At 44.8% G+C, this 18,135-nt stretch overlaps 1 long non-coding RNA gene across 1 annotated transcript in view; it reads right to left on the bottom strand.

The window, feature by feature from the left end:
* Positions 1-509: 509 nt before the first annotated feature.
* LOC125640476 (uncharacterized) overlaps positions 510-18,135 on the bottom strand; it is a 57,762-nt gene continuing 40,136 nt past the window's right edge. Inside the window, exons 3-4 of the long non-coding RNA XR_007357788.2 lie at positions 11,237-11,322; positions 510-5,730 (exon numbers count right to left, since the gene is read on the bottom strand). This is a non-coding gene — a long non-coding RNA (uncharacterized LOC125640476). The remainder of the gene's footprint in view (positions 5,731-11,236; positions 11,323-18,135) is intronic.

The raw sequence follows: 18,135 nt of genomic DNA, 5'->3' as shown, positions 1-18,135 counted from the left end.
ATTGATATGTCACATGCTTGTCAGTAATTTAGCCTTGGTGCCCTCATGATCTTTGCTTTTGACTGCAGATTGAGTAGTTTGAAATTGTTTGCCAGGGTGGTTTTTCGATAGCAAATTTGTTTGGTTCTAGTGGGATTTCTGTTGTCTGCAGTTTTGTTTGAAGAAGGGAAGTATCACTCAACATTCTCCAAGAAACTTGGTGACAAGTGTCAGCACTGGACTACAGGGCACCACAGCTGAGTCGCTCATAGCCACTGAAATGGTGATATAGAGTTTGCAAGACTGGAGTTGCAGAGTTCGCAAGTTTGCAACCAGCTCTTTGAAAACGCAAAACACACAGGAAGTGATTTTGGCCAAATGTTTCCAGGGCCCCATATTATCCACCAGCAACAAAACTGTCAGAACAGACCATTGGATTGCGCAACTTTATTAAACTTCCCTGTTTCCTCCATTTATGGGTCTTTAACCTCCCAGCTAAATAATTGATCTGGTGCTTATGGCAACATTGCCTCTGTTTTTATTTCTTTATTGCCTATGGATCTCAACAAATAAATATACAGTTAGCTTGAACAAAGCATGGCCTTGTCTATACTAGCATACACCTTGCATATCACATGTCCTCAACACAATTACTACCTATGGCGTACAGGTGTTCACACTACCAGGCGGAATGCACACACTCTGACCAAGGCTAACCAGCTTTTCCTCCACTACTGTGTCACACTCCCTGCTTGAAGTCCTTGGCTGCTCTTGGTTCAGACCAGCCTCCAACTGCCTTCTTTCCCCGCTTCTGGGCAGACCTGAGTTCTCCTCCAACCCCCTGTTTTAGACAGACACAGAAGCAGCTTACCTTACCTCCTCAAGCTTATGTTAATATTGCATTGGTCTTCAGGCCCACAGGTGGGCTGGCAGAGGGCCTGGAGGTAATTAGAGATTCTCTACCATTGCATCTGCAAGATGAGGGAGTAGCAGGGTCTTAGTTCCTCCCCCGCAGAGTGCAAGCATGAATCCTCATACAGGGCAGAATCATTCAAAGCAGGCAAAGCAATAAACCAAAAATGTGGACAGGTGCAAATAGATATCATAGGCCATAGATATTATACACTTGCCCTAGGGAGATGTGCTGAGCACGTGGGATAGGTGGACAAACCAGAGGCCCTGCAACTCTGGCAGAGAGTGCTTGTGGGGCGCAAAGCATTGTGTGCACCCGACGCAAGAGGGCTAGTGTGGATTCACTGAATCATTCCATCTTGCAATGGTGCAATCCCACTGATTCAACTAGTATGGTACGGCTCTCTGATATAAACACATCCAGAGAGAGAGGGCAACCAGGCCCCAGCTCTATGATCTGCCAAATTATTTTGTTCTCTTTGCCACAGACTTTAAGGGAATGCTGCTGATTCCAGCTCTCCCAGACAGAGATACTGTCCCAGAAAAGCTGAGGAATGCGAGGCTCTGGGCTGCCAAACGTCTCAGTCACTGCCAGATGGGGACTTAGGGATTAAGAAGCTCAGCTGTAGTAAAGACTCCAGTCATCAACTGCATCAGAGCCATGAAAGCCTCAGCCTGAAAGAGAGGTTGGCTCAGGCTCACCAGGGCAGCTGAGCAAGAGAAAAATGACACAGTGACATAGCTCTGACTTCACCCTCTGTAATGGCATATTTCTTGCCTGTAAGAGAGGAGAGGAGGAAAAGGACAAAGTGCAAATGTTGTTTCCCAGAGGGTTTGGCAGTGGTTTAACCTGGTACAACTGTCCTTGCGGAACGACATACATATAATCAGCTACAATTGGTTAATTAAATAGTAAAAGCATCCTGATTGGTTAATAATGTAGATTGGTTAATAATTACGGTAAGTCACACAGTGTTTTCATATCATGTGCTGCAAAGAGTTGCAGGAGACACATTAAAGAGCCATTTGTAGCTCGCACGCCTCAGTCTGAGTCTCACTGTGCTAGAGGGTGAGGATTGAGTTGCACTGTCAGAGAGGGGTGAGTGTGAAGCTGGATTGTAACAGCAGGGAGTGCCACAAATCAGACAGGATGGATACTGTCAGAACGTTATGGGGGAAGCCTGAAAAACACCAGATCACAGAGTGTCCCACTCTAGCCAGCTAATTTCAGTCCCCTTCTCTCGTAAGCGTAAATACATTTTAAAAAATAAAACACACCCTTTAGGTGCTACCAGAATGTTCCTTATCTTCCTTTGCCCTCAGGTCCATAGGGCATCTGCTGATTTCTGGCATTGGGGGGGGGGGGGAGGCGTGTCTTATGCTGGTCTGTGCAGGCTTCTGAGTGTCATGTTGATGGATTTGGCTTCTTTCTCTATTGTTCTGCTTAATGTATCTCTAGGTTGCCCTCTTTTTCTCTTTCCTAGTGGCATGCATTATCACTTGCATGGAAGTCATGCTGGTGGCCTCCTTAAAACATGACAAATATATCTTTCATCATCTTCTTACCACATTTGATGCTTTAGATTAGTTTGCTCTACTTAACATTTCTGATGGCGCAAGAAACTCTTTCCAATGGACTCTGAAGATCTTCCACAGGCATTTACTTTGGAATGAATTGATTTTCTTATCAATTTCTGGTGTAGACTTCTATGACGGTGCTCCATAAAGGAGGACAGACATGATGCCGGTGTTAAACATTCACATTATTTTGTCTGTTTCAATCATACTACTTTTCCAAATCTTTTCAAGTTCAGGAAAGTTTTTTGATGCTTTTGATATTTGTTGCTTGATATCCAGCATGGAGTCACCGTCACAGCACATCTCACTCCCGAGATCAGCAAAATGACTTCTTCTCGTGTTTTTTCATCCATTCTAATGGTTACTTTTGGGAAACTGATAGCCATATATTTTGTCTTCCCCTTGTTGATAAACAAACCAACTTGTTTTGCTGTATCTGCCAAAAGCTGTGTCTTTTTATTCCTTTAAGTTGTGTGTTGAACAAAGCAGGACGATGTCATCAGCAAAAACAAGGTCATCCAATTATGCTTTATAATTTGTCCACAAAATTCCTCAGTTGCCTTCTGCAATTACTTTCCTCATGACATAGTCAATGAATAGTTTAAACAATAGTTTGGACATACTATTTGTTGCCTTACTCCAGGTTCCACGGCAAATCATTGGCAGATGATGTCATAATTTCTGATTGCACATTTGGCATGGATCATAAAAATCCTTGATTATTCTAATTATTTTTGTAGGTCTTCCATAACATGCCATAATTATCGAAAGACGGTCTCTCTGTGTTCACTGTTAAAGCCTTCTGGAAATCTATAAAATGTATCACACGAAGTACTTGCCAGAATGCAAATTCATAAATAAATAAATAAATAACCACCTTCCCTCACTTCTGCATTTATTTATTGCTAATGTTCAACGTTTCTCTGACTTTCAAATGCCTGATGTATGTACCCTCCCAGGTAGAAATAAAACCTGCCCACAACATTCCAACGAGACTCTTTCCATATCCAGAAAGTTTTGTGTGTGAAAATGGAAAGAGGATAGAATTTTGTTTCCTTTAGCATCTTTTATACTTGAGAGATTGCAAAGCACATGTGAGTTATTTACTAGCAAAGCAGCCATAATGCACTTTGCTGTAGCTTTGCTGGTAGGTCACAGAACCTGGTCTGCTAATACAGGGAATACTGGCCAGGACCTCACAGTTATTTCACCTCCATTTATGATCTAAGATCTTAAATTTACACACGGACAGAACCTCAGATGGATGGTCTCACCCACATCTAACAAAGTAGTGGCCCCTGCAGTGTCAGGATTGGGTATAAATCCAAGCCTTGGACTCAAACCCCGAACCAGCTTTCTTGTGGGCAAGGAAAACACCAGAACATGACCATTTTGAATGTCTTAAAGAGGAAGGATGAAGTTTTGCTCTCACTTACACTGAGGAGGAGTGAATGGAACTACTCGGGATTTACACTGGTATGAGTGCAGAATTTGGCCTATATTTTAAAAGCGTGTTTTTTATAATGGGATCTCAAATTCACTGGGAACCAAGACCTGCTGGCATTTCTCTGTGCCAGAGAGCACCCTAACAGAGAGAGCATTTTAACAAGGGGATGGAGCTAGTTCCCTTGTGGTAATAAAAGCCATCCTACCCTAAAAGATCCATTCAAACAGTTTCTCCTTCCTCTTAGATTTTCTGAAACCTAATCAGTGTTTCTACTGTTAAAAAACATAAATCTACATCTGCAATGAACGAGGTGTTGGAACAAAACAAGGCAGAAGAGACGAGACAGAAATGGAAAGAGAGAGAGAGAGCGCGAAAGGAGTACAAGAGAAAAAGGAGGAGAAAGAGCAAGAGATGGAAGGAAAACACAAAGCAGCAAAGGAAACCCCTACAATGACAGCGTCTCTGTAACCACAGCCAGACACTGCACAGTTTAGCTCCCCCCCTCCCTGCCCCAGCCTGGACTAACTGTAACAACATCTGTTACACTTGAGCTCTGCTCAGTTAGTGGCATGTTTGTTTAATTGTGGGCCTGGTTTGTTATTTTGCTTCCCATTAGGAAGCTGAAGAAAAGAGGAGGAGGGTGTTTTCATTCGAGGGAGTTTTTCACCAGGACAATGAGCTTTTTTTCCATGGCACTGAATGGCCAGAACTAGCTGTACTGCTTCTCTCGACAAGACAGACGCTTCCAAAGCCTATTGTTCAACCTGATGCATTAAGGGCTCACACTTGTAATTTTGGCGCTGATCCCCTTCTCCCATTGTGTGACCAGAATGGGCTGAAAAAGGAGAGTCTGTCCTCTTTATCTGGCAGCAAGAAAAGGAGGGGGTGGCAGCAGCGGCTTCTCCTCTGCCCACCAAGGTTTTCTCTCTCCTGCTGCAGGCTGGGGAGAGCAGTTTTGAAAAACTTTTCTGAACACTCCAGTGAAAGTTCCCCAAACTTTCTTCCATCGTTGTAGCTGTTTGGCCTTCTTCCAGCCTTCCCGAATTCAGCACTGGATATTTTGGAAAAATGTGACTTCTTCCTGCCTGTCTCTTTAGATTGGTTTTTTTTTTTTTTTTTAAACCTCTAAGGGCAGTTTTTTTAGTGCTACAGCCGTGGAGACTGAAGCCCTCTGTATATATACACAGAACAGGTACAGGATGGGCTGCACAAACTTCCCCCATCCACTGTTCTCCTGCCAAAGTGCCTCATCACTGAGCTAAAGGGAATTTTTTTACTCTGTGGCCAATTCAATCCTTGGCTTCTGTGATGAGAATGCCATCAAAGGGTGCTATTTATAATAATGGCTTCTGTGATGCGGACACCCGCCCACTAGGAACCACTGGACTAAGACCATGTGCTCATTTTGCCCAGGCCAGCATGCAGCCTTTGGGTTTGGAGGTCCTGTTTGAGGAGCACTGGCAAGTTCAAGCTTCTTATTTTTCTTGCCCTCCTTATGGCCGGGACTGCTGCTCCAGTTGCTGACTCAGCAGGACATGCAGCACAAATGCTGTACTGGGCTTAAGGGCTAATGGGTGTGTGACACTGAAATAACAAGAGCAGGTCACACCAGTATTATGGAAAAGAAGGCAGCTTGGGAGCAGGGACAAGCCAACCAGTTTGCATAAAAACCAAATCACCTTTCCCCTCCAAATAGTCATTTGAAACTAGAGATGGGCTCAAACTAAATCATTAGGGAAGTTTGGATCCAGATCAGACCCATCTCTGCTCCAGGGGGAAACTGGACTCAATTTGAACATTCCAGAGGTTAACTTCTGAAAGAAATAAAAGGTAGAAAAGGGTTAAAAATAAATAGAACATCTGTAGCTTCAACATAAACTTAAATTAGCAAACAGGCAAGGCAAACAAATAAATAACAGCGCCTTGACCCTGCAATTATTTATAAAGCGGTTCTCAAACTGTGGGTTGGGACCCCAAAGTGGGTCGCGACCCCCTTTCATTGGGGTCGCCAGGGCTGGCTTAGACTTGCTGAGGCCCAGGGCTGAGTAACTTGAGTAATGTGAGTAACTTGATGGACATGTGTAGCCTCTGAGCTCAAATGGACTGCTCTTCTGCATGAAGTTACTCATGGGCATAAGAGTGTGCAGGATTGTACATGCTTGGGAAGGAGCTGTCTCTCCTTAGACGCTTGTTCAGCACTTGGCACAAGGGGGTCCCAATCATGATTGGAGTCTCAGGGTACTACTTTAATAAAATAAAATTTCCCAAGTCCCAGCCAGGACCAGCAGAAGTGCCAGAATACCACAGGAAATGTTTGCAAGCAATTTAAAGTCCAATTGGAAGCAAACGAGACAGATTGCAAGCCCAGTTTTGCCCTATGGAGACAATTTTCCAGCCCAGTTATGAAGATTCAAAGAGTTTAGAACTGCTTTGGCTGGGCAATGGCCTCCGAGTTTTCAGCTGCTCATCCAAAACGAAACCTTTGAACGTCTCAGATTTGCCCATCCCTACTGATGAATGCCACTGAGCATGTGGTCTTCACAGTCAGGCCTGTTGTCCCTATTGGATCTTCCGAAATACATCCCCCCCATTTTAATTCTAAGACTACAGACCCATCATTGGACTGAAATCTAAATTCCAGTCACACCGACAAAACCCTCAGTCCCTACAGCTTTTAAAATAAAAAGTTTTTGGGGCTGCATTGGCCTCTGGAAGCTCTGATATGGCAGAGCCAAACAGAGCCATCCATTCCAGAAAAGGAAGTGGTTAAAAATGGGAGAGAAAACACCTTGATGGATTCCTGCTCCTTAGCTATTAGGCTGCTTCACAGCACCTTTGGTGGCATATCATCTAATGCAGGGACAATGCCCAAAGTCAGTGTAACAGAGTCCCACTGCTAATTTACTGTGGTCCAAGGGCCACACCTCATTCACATGAAATGGAGCAGATTCCAGCATCTTCGTGTTTAATAGGACGGTTTGGCCATCAGAGATTACAGCTTCCAGCATGCAGTAATGCTGGCTGGGCAGTCCACTCAGATCGAGAAGTAGCACAGCATATACAACCCAACCTATACAACTATTAAGGCACTCATTTACACTGAAGAACAGAGTGAGCTGCGTTTGGCACGTAGGCTAGATGTTTGCCACTACTTGTTTGCAAGGACCCATCTACGCTGGCTTTAACTAAAATCATCTACACAGCTAGAATTTAACAGCCATGCTTAAGTGAGACTGGGGTTTTGTCTTCGTTGCCAAAAAAGGCATGTGTTTTTTCACTGCAATAACTATCTCGAGATCATTATCTTAATGTACAATCCCAGTGGAGACAAGGCCCTGTCATGTTTCCCTTGATGTGGCATGGGGAGGTCAACCCCAGTTTGGGGGAAATAGTTTTGATCTCACCTAGCTACATGGCCGTAAAAGCTACCTATGCACTGACTCCACGAGGATTGTACAGTGGGACAGTTAACATTCACGAGTTATCTCACTGCAAAAACCTTACCTTTTTCAGCAGTGAAGACATAGCCTTACCTTATGTCTTCAGTAGGAAAAATGTATTTTTAACTCGTGTTAAGCAAACCCATATTAACTAAATTGTGTTACAGTCCTAGAGAAGAGAAGGCAATTGTAGTTTTAACTTGGGTAAATCCTGGTAAACCCTAGTGGGGGAGCGTAGGCTTTACTGTGACTAGCTAATGCGTTAAAACTACAGCAGCCTTGTCTCCACTAGGATTTTAATATGGGTTAGTCAACATGGGTTAGTCATACACCATCTGTTGTGGCTGAACCAGTTTTGCCACCGTTGATGGTATCAAGTCATGTTTGACTAGCCATGCTGCTGCCCCAATAAAGACCTAGAGCTAAATTCAAATGAAGCCCATGCAGCTTTGTGCATTTACTTCAGCAGTAAATTGAGTCCCTAGGCTAGAAGATACTTTGTAACTGGTTCAAACCTGTTCACATTGACTGGCCAGATCTTGTAAGTGGTTTTGGCACAAGAGTTTAATAGTGCTTAGGCAAGATTTCTTTAACTTGATGAAATACAATCGAGAGGTCTTAAGTGCTGTCTACAATACAACTATAACTAAGTCAGGGAGCTCATTTACAACATGGTTGTCCCTTGACCTAGTTATAAGATGTAGTATAGGATTGTACCTAATTGTGCTGTTTTAGCTTGGCTATCACCATGGACGGTTAAGATCCAGGCTATGCTATGAACAGGTATAGGGGACAACTGTATTGTATCGAGGCTCCCCAACATGGTTCTATTTGAAGTATAGACAGTGCCCTGTTCTGAGTTGCCCTGAGCTGGCTAGAGATACATTCACTGCTTTGCTTGGATAATCTGGCTATGAAAGAATGACCCCATCTGCGGTGTTAAACCTGGCAGCACTAAGCAAAGTATTTACCGCCCTCCAGTTGAGGGGCGTGTGATGTTTGTTTAAGCTCAGGCCATTTTTACATTTTCTCAGTGATGTGATAATTGCATTTAGATAGCCCCGAGTCTCTCTGCTAGGCCTTTTCACAGCACTCCCCTTGCCCCCAGCAGGGCTAATTTAAAAGCGGCTCCACTCTAATGAGATATTGCACTGTTAAAAAAAATCCAGGCGGGGATCTCTCCAAAAACAACAAAGGGGGCCAATTACAAACAAATGTGTTGAAGGGTCCCAGAGCCGTCTGTGGGCGAATTAGGGCCAATTAAAGGTCAAAATGATTTAGGGAATGAGGAGAGGGAAGGGAGACAACGGGCCAGGATCAGCCACAGAATATATTTGTGTGCACAATGTTAATTATTTTTTTAAACTACTGATGGACAAACCTCAGAGATGCAGTCTACCTGGGGTTTTCAAACTGTGCTAGCCATACCAACACCTCTCAACCTCAGTCAGTGCTTAGAAATCTGTAGGATTGGAAAAATCTAGTCCACATTTAAATTGATGCATCATCTATGCCGAGAATACAGTCATGTCATTGGGACCCAGTGACAAGAATTGTTCCTCCAAACAATGTTAAAACCCAGTTCCGTGTAAGGGTGATAGGATCCAGCCATGCTTTAAAGGTGTCCTCAAACTGTGCCAAAGCTTTGGACATGGTGATCTTTGGTGGGGGGATACCGTGGCACAATCACTTCCCCTGACACAGTGAATAACGAAGGGGGACCCTCAGTTAGCCTGAACCAGTTCACTAAATACACTTTCTGGTCTAGGCAGGGTCTCACAGAAGTCTGGGACAACGCTGTAACAGTTCAGCAAATTGTGTTACAATACATTCGGCCTTATCTACAATGACACGGAATATATTTAGGAAGGTGTTGTGCCTGCCTGCATTAGGACGATATTTTGTTCTCAGTGTAAAGAGGTTAGTTAGTGCATCACTAGATTGCAAAACAAAACAAAACAAAAAAAACTTTATGACACAAACATATTCTATAACCAAACCTGCCTCATTCTTTTCCCTTCCCTCTTTCTTCCTGATGTCTGGAATCATTTTGACCTTTATTTGGCCCTAATTTGCCCACAGACAGCTCTGGGACCCTTCAACACTTTTGTTTGTAATCTGCCCCTTTTGTTGTTTTTTAGGAGATCCGCTGCTGAGTGTTTAAACATGGTTCCCTAAGAAGGTGTTAACATAGTCTGAAAACTCAGAGGAGACTGGGCCTTTGAGGTTTGGAGGATTGGTTCAAAGAAGAACACCTTGCCATTATTAAGGATGTTTTATTAATTATTATTAGTAGCAGTACTTTATGTCCAACAATTTCAAAATGTGTTTAAATTCTTAATGCATTAAGACTCGTAACTCTCCTGTGAAGGAGGCAAACATCATTCTCCTTGTAGTACTGGTGTGGAAACAAATATGGAAAGGTGAACTGACTTGCTCCTGGTTTCATCATGAATTAGTGGCATTGCTAGGAACAGAACCTATATCTCTTGAATCTCAATCCTGGTGCTTTAACTAAAGCCCATCTATGCTCACCCAAGGAGCCTGGAATCTTAGCTGAAAATGATCCTGATTGTCCAAGCATCTTGCATCGGTAAAACTGGGCTGGAAACTTCACAGGGACACATCCCCCCGGTATTTCAGCACTTCTACTTGCAGGCCTAGCCAGAAGCAGGAAGCCCAAGAGTGCTATGGAAATGAAATGATAAATCATGCCCCAGTCTTTTTCAAACCTCAGAAAATGTTCAGACTTCAGGTTTTGTTCGAATTTCAGATGAGGGTTCGGGTCAGTTGTTTTTTTTTTAACCCAAAACCAAAGAGGTTTGGAGAAGACTTGGACTTCTGAGTGCTTCTCTACCCAACTTTCTCAATTTCAAACAGGGTGAATTAACAAAGGATCCCTGAGACCCAGGCCAAGTACTCAGAGAGATTTAGTATGTACAGCAGGGACTACTCAGTCTCTGCCCCACACGAGAGGGAGGAATATCAATGTGTATGTGTGTGTCTGTTTGGATTGTGCAGCAGTGTCTGTACAGAGAGTTTAGGTGGTGGCCTTAAAATTCAGAGGAAAACCATTTTGGTGGATCTGGGCCTATTTCATTTAATTCCCCCTCCCCACCACATTTCTCCAAAGTGCAGGAGGTTTACGATCTGGATTTTTGTTATTCTATCCCTTAAAAGAGGGGCCATTGGCAACATTTGGATCCAGATTTGATTTCGGATTCAAATGCCTTCCAGGTTCAGAGGTGCTGAGATCTGAGGCAAGGGTTTAGTTCAAAAATGAACCTGAAAAGATTCCTTGGGATAACTTGTATTTCTAGTGAGCCTTTAACTGGAAAGCAGAAGAAACTATCCAGAAAGAAATGCCATTCATAACATTTTTACCAATGATTTATCTCTACAGCCAGGGGCCTCCTAGAAAACTCTAGTCTAAACCCATTTTATAAATGGCTTTAAAATGTCCACTGCTGGCCCATCTTACCCTCCCCACCCCCCACCACCACTTCCATCTTTAAAAAGTGACTGTAAAGCAGTTTTGTGCAGTTGCACAAAATCCCCTCTCTGTTAAAGCGAGAGATTAGCCTGTTAACAAAGTTACCTTGTCACCTACCCAGCTTAATCCTTGCATTTCAAAGGGTAATTTTACTGAGCGCCTTGGAGCTGAAAACTGGTGTGTGTTATTTATTTGGTTTCATGATTTTTTAAAAAAACGATTATTAATTATTATTCACCTGGGGCACAGAAGAACAAAACCTTTTTGCCTTTCTAAACCTGTGGCTTTTGGAAAGGTGGTGGTGGTAGTGGTGGGGAGACTTTATTTTTTGTTTAATCCTTAACAAGCTGAGGTTCCACAAAGGCCCCCCCATCCCGCTCGCCACACCTTTTAAAGAAGAAGCAGGTTGCGTCAGACAGTCTCCACACAGTGTCATACTGCAGTTGGTGCAGGAGAATATCCTGGCCATAAATCTGTCAATACAAAGAGAACAACACACACAAAAATGTGGCTAAAACCAAGAAATGTAGCATAATTACAGGTTCATTATTGCAAACAAAAGCATCCCCTGATCCCACCCCTTTGGCAGGAACGGGAGCAATTCAAACAGGCTCATTATGTAGTTACCTAGTCAGGGTCGGAGCCCCATGAATAGCTGCTGTTGCTCTGTTTATTATCCTGCCTGGGACTTTTGGGAATGGTCCGGCTCAAGCCGCTTAGGTGTAAGGCTGCTGAAAGCAGCAAAACTCCAAGTCCCCCTGCCCCTCTTTTCCCACCTATTGTTAGAGCCTTTTCTGAGGAATGAGATTTCTTTGTATTCTCTTTAAGGTGTATTTAGGAATGGCGAGAGGTGCCCGACAGACAACCCTGCAGACTGAAGATCTGTGTTTATTCACAGAGCAGATACAGCATAGGTAGGGGCAATTCAAGCTCGCCCCACTTGTGTATCTCTACTCTGACCTGGTGGGACCACCCTGAGGAGCGAGAGGGGAGTTTTGGCACACAGGTTTTGGCCTCTCTCCTGCCACCACCAGTTAGCGCTAGCTGGGATGTCTAATAGGAATTGGACTGAACTAATCAGCTCATTTAGCACAGACTATCCAACAGCCATCAGCTGAAAACAGCTCACTGCTATAACCTGGGTTGGATTATCTTTCTTTTGTTTATTTTAATAGCGAGGCTTTCAAAGAAAATCCACATGCACACAGAAGCGGCCAGCTTCTGATTTTCCATGACTGAAACTTTCTAAATGATGCAGAGCCTCCCTGATTTTAACGTTGGTGGGAGTGATGTTAAAATTAAGGACACACCAAACACATGCTCCGTGGGACATGTGGCCAAAAGTTTGCAGACAACTCCTTTTTTGCAGGACCTGTGTGATTGTGTTCACATTGTGTGTGTGATTTTGGTTGCTTTGGCAGATCAGTATCCAGCTCAATTATTTCTTTTCCAATAGCCTTGAAGGAAAGGTTAGCCAAAGGCAATGGGCAAGACAGGGCCGTCCCTACTCATACACAAAGTACGCAGCTGCGTAGGGTACCAGGACACTAGCTGGGTGCTGCTCCAGCCCCTGCTCCGCCCCAGCCCTGCCTCTTCCCACCCATGCTCTGCCCCAGCCCTGCCCCCACTCCACCCCTTCCCCAGAGCTCCCGCCCCTGCTCTGCCCCCACCCGGCCTCTTCCTGCCCCCACTCCACTCCTTCCCCTGAGGACTGCAGCAGGGGTCGGGCCCTCCTTGCACTCACCAGGCGGCAGTAAGTGCAGTGACCTGGCCCCAGCCTGCTCCCCTCCCCTGGCTCCCAGCCACGCTGCCAGTGAGTGCTGGGGTGCAGTTCTCCCCTGCCCCCCAAGCCCTAAGGCTGGGAGCCAGGGGAACAGAGTGGAACAGGCTGGGGTCAGGTCACTCCACTTCCCACCACCCCATGAGTGCAGGGTTGGGCCCACCCTGCATTCACTGGGCGGCAGGAAGTGGAGCGACCAGGCCCCAACCCGCTCCACTCCGCCGTTTCGTGTTGGGGGGCGGTTCTCCTCTCCCCCCAAGCCTGCTCCTGCCCCCCGCGGAGGCCTGAGGCCACCCCCCCCTTCAGGGGGGGCTGCATAGGGCACCAAAATGTTTAGGGATGGCCCTGGAGCCAGGGGGGTGAGCAAGACGTGAGCTGAGCTACCGGGGTAGGTCTTTGGTCTTTTCCATTTCTGATTTCTCAGACTCCATTTCTCAGGGGGTTAAGAAACAGCGTGAATTCCTCTTAAAGACCACAGGCCTGTCCCAGAGCCACAGCTTCCTTCTCTGGTGGCCAAACAATTGAGGAACTCCAAATGGTAGGACTGAATACTCAAGGAACTTTACAATCGCCTTCCCCTTCCCCTCAGTCTTTAGTGGTGATAAATGCTGCTAACAAACACACACTAAACCTGTCTCCATCTAAAACGCAGATGTCAACACATTTCCTCTTGTAACCCTGTTCTTTTCTTGGTAGTCTTGGGCCCTGATTCTACTCAGACTCCTTTTGGTGCCTGTGCACAGCTGAGAATAGGCTGCTGCTTCTGACACATTTAGCTAAAAGAATGCATCCGATGAAGTGAGCTGTAGCTCACGAAAGCTTATGCTCAAATAAATTGGTTAGTCTCTAAGGTGCCACAAGTACTCCTTTTCTTTTTGCGAATACAGACTAACATGGCTGCTACTCTGAAACCTGTCATAGGCCAAATGCATCCCTTGTGACTTGAGGGGATTTAGACCAGGCTAAATTTGGCCCCAAGTATATAATTATCAAAGAAGAGCTTGCACTGAACGACAGTCCCTTACTTTGCCTCAAGGCCCCTCTACTGATCCCCCTCCTCATCTCCAAGTTCTTGAATCATCCCTTTTTGTCCAACCGTCCCACAAATCTTGCCGTTTCTGGATACCCACTGAAAGCTGTATAGACCATAATACAGGATGAATAGGCAGCTTAGCACCACCACTTTTTCCTGGGGGAGGGAAGCTCCTGTTTTCCGATGAATTGAGCTGTAGCTCACGAAAGCTTATGCTCTAATAAATTTGTTAGTCTCTAAGGTGCCACAAGTACTCCTGTTCTTTTTGTGGATACAGATTAACACGGCTGCTACTCAGAAACCTGTTTTCCTCCTGTGCATGAACAATGACCCTCCTCCTCTCTCCTTCATGATGCCCCATTTTCTTCAAAGCTCATCAAAATTGTTGGCCAGAGGCGGTGCTTAATTTGTAATGAAAGAGGTGCTGGGGCTCAAGCAATATTTTTACTTTCATAACGGATGCGGCAAGCCCAGAGGTGCCAGGGCTATGAACTGCCAGGCCCAGAGGTGCTGGGGCTATGAACTGCCAGGCCTAGAGGTGCTGGGACTCAGCCCTGGCAAGCCCTGGCACAAACTAAGCGCTGGCCAGAGTGGGTCACTCAAAGGTTCTCTCCAAAGGAAATGAGCACAACTTTCACCTCCAACCAGCTGTAAGGAACCAAGGGCTGAGTTCCAGTCCCTCTGTGGCCATACAACTGGCCAAAAAGAGCCAATCCATCAATTTAGCTGAGTGAGTTTTGTTCCAATGAGGGACAAACATCAGCAAAAATTGAGGGGTCTATATCAGGGAGGTACCCTCCAAATTCAGATGCTGATCAAAACTTGGTTTGCAAAACTGCAATGGAAATCTCACAGGAGTTGCCCTCTGAGGTTTCCAGTGGCTCCAGCAACACCACCAGAACACACTTTCTCAAGGTGTTTCAGACATCTGGTCCCAGCAAAGACTCAGCAATGCTGCAAAAATGAAATAAAAAAAAAAAAGTTAACCAAACTTTTTCAAACCCCAAGAACACTTCCTCAAAAACGGTTTGAGCTCTGGGCACACGTGGAGCATGGAAATCAGTAAAGTGTCAACCCTGATCTTACGCCTGCGCAGAGTCAAGGGGAACCCACCTGTGAGTAATCTCATTACAGGACTCGGGCTGCAGGAAAACGCCTGTTGACTTTAGTAAGTAAAGGCAACAGGATCAAGCCCTTTGAGTCTAATTTAACATGCACTCTGGGACCTACCCCCACCCCTCCCCGACCTGGCAAAGCATATGCAAAGCCTCACTTAGCACCCACACTAGATATAAAAAATACAGCATCAAAAAACCCCTCCAGTTAAAAAAAATATAAAAAGGGAACAAAGAGCAGAGTGTGTGACTGGAGAGCTAGAGAATGTCTGTGTGTTCAGAAAGCGCCTCCTCCCTACATCTACCCCCACCCCCATGCTATGACAACTCAGAGCCTTTATAAGAGTACAGACTTCTCATTCCATTCACAATCCTTCAAAGGCTCTAGGATTCAAGGGAACTTCCTGTTTCATTTCAAAACGTCTCTTTCTTCTTCTTTTCTAGACTGTTAACTATTTTAATGAAGAAATGTTTGTTGCATGGTGTATTACCTTGCCTCATACATAACCTTAAAGTCACATTTGTCAAGGTGTTTTACATTATTACAGCCCCCCTCACCCTCCACTTTACTGCATAACAAATCCTTGTTAATCTTGAAACTGGAATCGATGTGAGTTACACAAACATTTTTTCTCTCTCGTGTGGATGCTACTTACTGTAGAGTTGCCCATGAGCACTGGGTTGCATATACTGTTTTGTTATTGTAGGGTTGTTTATAAGTATGGAGTTGTGCCCACCTCTTTGTTATGGTACAAGTGCACACCCTACTTTGTTACTGTAGGGCTGCTTGCGACCATTAATTTGCATTGTTTTGCATTGCACTGCTTTGTTAGTTTTTTTTGGTGAAAGTTGGTTTGCACACAATGCTTGGTTATTGAAGAGTTGCTTTACAGTTCCAGGCTCCTGGTATTAATTTCCTTTAGTTATTTTAGATACAGGTCATTTAAGTGTTAAGGAACAGACACATTTGAAAACATACATAGACTTTGCAAAGAGATATGTGGTGTGCAGAGGGTCAAATCTGGGGCCTTGCCCATCTTGTCTGTGTCCCTGTAAAGTGGATAAGTGTCCCTGTTTTTTGTGTTTTTGCTCAAGCCCCACCCCAGCGCCCAGCTCTGTCAGCTGGTGCAAATTTCAGCCTTGGAGAAGCACGACTGACTTTTGATACTTGGTGTTTTTGCAGCGCATATTAACGTTCCTGTGAAAACAGCACGGCATTAACAATTCTCAAAGGCTTGAGTTACTGTAAAAATCTGTACCAGACGCAGGGTTTAAAAGTTCAGATAAAGGAAAAGATGGAGTAATAGGGGGGGAAACAGGAGCAAAGTACTGACTTGAGAGATAGTGTCAAGTGACTGCTTTTGACATGATGGGGTAACAGCTTCCCAAAGGTTAGGAGGGAGGAAGTGGGAAGAGCAGCTCAGCCAGCTGGCTGAAGAAACCCAGCTTCCCTGTTGTTTGCCAACAGGTGATTAGACACTAGAGTGGATTTAACCAGTTAGCAGAGGCTCTCCAAGTGGCTGGGCTCATCCTACAATTACTGCAGCCATCCCAGATATTGTGGGACAATCCCACGGCTGCACACCACAGCCTGCAAGGAAAGCTTGTGGAATGTTAATGTGAGGGGCGGGTGCGCCAATTGGGATAAAACCAGGACCAACCCTGTAGAATTGCTCAAACCACTGAGCAAACTTTGAAGTTCTAAAAAGTTTGTGTCCTGTCTACATCAGAGAGTGAGCTGTTTCTGCGAGAACTCTTTGGTTCGATCTGTCGATTGATGAGGTTTTCTCTGGCACTCACGCTCACTGAATCTGAGCGCTTCACAAGTTTATCCTTACTATCCCCCCAGGAGGTAGGGAAGTGCTATTATCCCCATTTTACAGATGGCAAACGGAGACACAAAGGGATGAAGTGACATGCCCAAACGCACACAGTGAAGGTCAGGTTCAGAAGCTAGGTTATGGCCTTTCTGCCATGCGTATTGGAGAGGAAATCCCAGCTGATGCGTATGTGTTGCATCTGGGCCCTGTGCCTGCACCCCGCTTTGCTAGTGAAGGGAGTGTGGTCTGTGAGAAAGAGGATGTTTTGAGGGTGGGAATCCTCTACTGGATTAGGGTTCATTAAGCGCATTTTAAAGCTGCTTGCCACAGACTCATAGCCTAAAATGCATCGATGACGGAATCCAGTCCCAATAAACCCATTCACAGAGCCCAGAGTAAAATACAGATGGTATCTGGGTCTCTCTCTCTCACACACTCAGAAAGCCCAGACTACAATTCTGGACTACTTATTTTTCTCTTATTTTTGCAAAGAGAAGGTGGAAAGAAAATGTTGTTAGTGAATATTTCTCTTTTTCAGGCTCTGGCGAACAGCTGAGGAACATGAAAACTAAGAGGCCCAACCTGTGGAACGACCATGATTCTGTTTTGCGAGTGGAGACCAAGAAGACAATGATACAGTGAAATTAAAAAGAGAGAGAGAGACTCCTGTCAAGTTAAATAATTAATTCCAAATTTAAATTATTGATCCTGCCTTGATAGGGACCCTAAATCATTTACAAGGTCAATGAGAAACCATACATATGTAGCACTGACATTACTACAGAGAAAAGGATGTAAAGGCCACCAACAGAAGGGCAAATTGTTATGTGTGGGGTTCTAGGAGATGTGCAATGGCTCACTCAGATCTGTATATTTGAAAAGGAAGGACAACAAAGCATTTAAAAACAAACAAACAAGTGGCTTAATTCTGCATGACACTAAGAGCCTCCAGTGAGGTGCTGAGTGCCCTTAGGTATCACCCCCAAGTCAGCACCTCCAAAGAGATAGTGAAATCAGGCCCAAACAACCAACCTGAACAAAAGGTCTATGAAACAAGCATGGTGGGTCTCGGTCCATTTCCTAGCGGACAGATATCCATGCCATGTTGCACCACAATGGATACTAACTGATACTATCAGGCTTGGTTCTGATCTCACAGTGGTTTTACATCTATGTGATTCCATTGACTTCTATAGAGTTACTCCACTGGTGTGAGAACAGAATCAGACCCTTCCTTGTCAATCTCAACATACTGATGATGATACCACTGCTGTCATGTCAGCATCTGCCAGGAGGCAGCCCACTGTGATGTGTTCTCAGGAGCCGTGTAAATGATTTCAGGCTTGAACAAAAAGAGTAATTGTTTGCCATGGAGAAGCAGCTTACAAGGGAGGGCCATGGTCATGTGCTGGACAATATACTTTGACAGATAGCTTCTAGTCAGTGTGACGCCTTGACCCAGAAGAGCAGATAGATAGATAGGCAGCTTCATAGGGTGTTGTGGGGTAGCTCTGGAGGACCAATTTAGATTATTATTG

Source organism: Caretta caretta, chromosome 7, assembly GCF_965140235.1.
Source record: "Caretta caretta isolate rCarCar2 chromosome 7, rCarCar1.hap1, whole genome shotgun sequence".
Classification (NCBI taxonomy): domain Eukaryota; kingdom Metazoa; phylum Chordata; order Testudines; family Cheloniidae; genus Caretta; species Caretta caretta.
The sequence above is the reverse complement of the archived record's forward strand: the minus strand, read 5'-3'. Positions and strand labels throughout refer to the sequence as shown.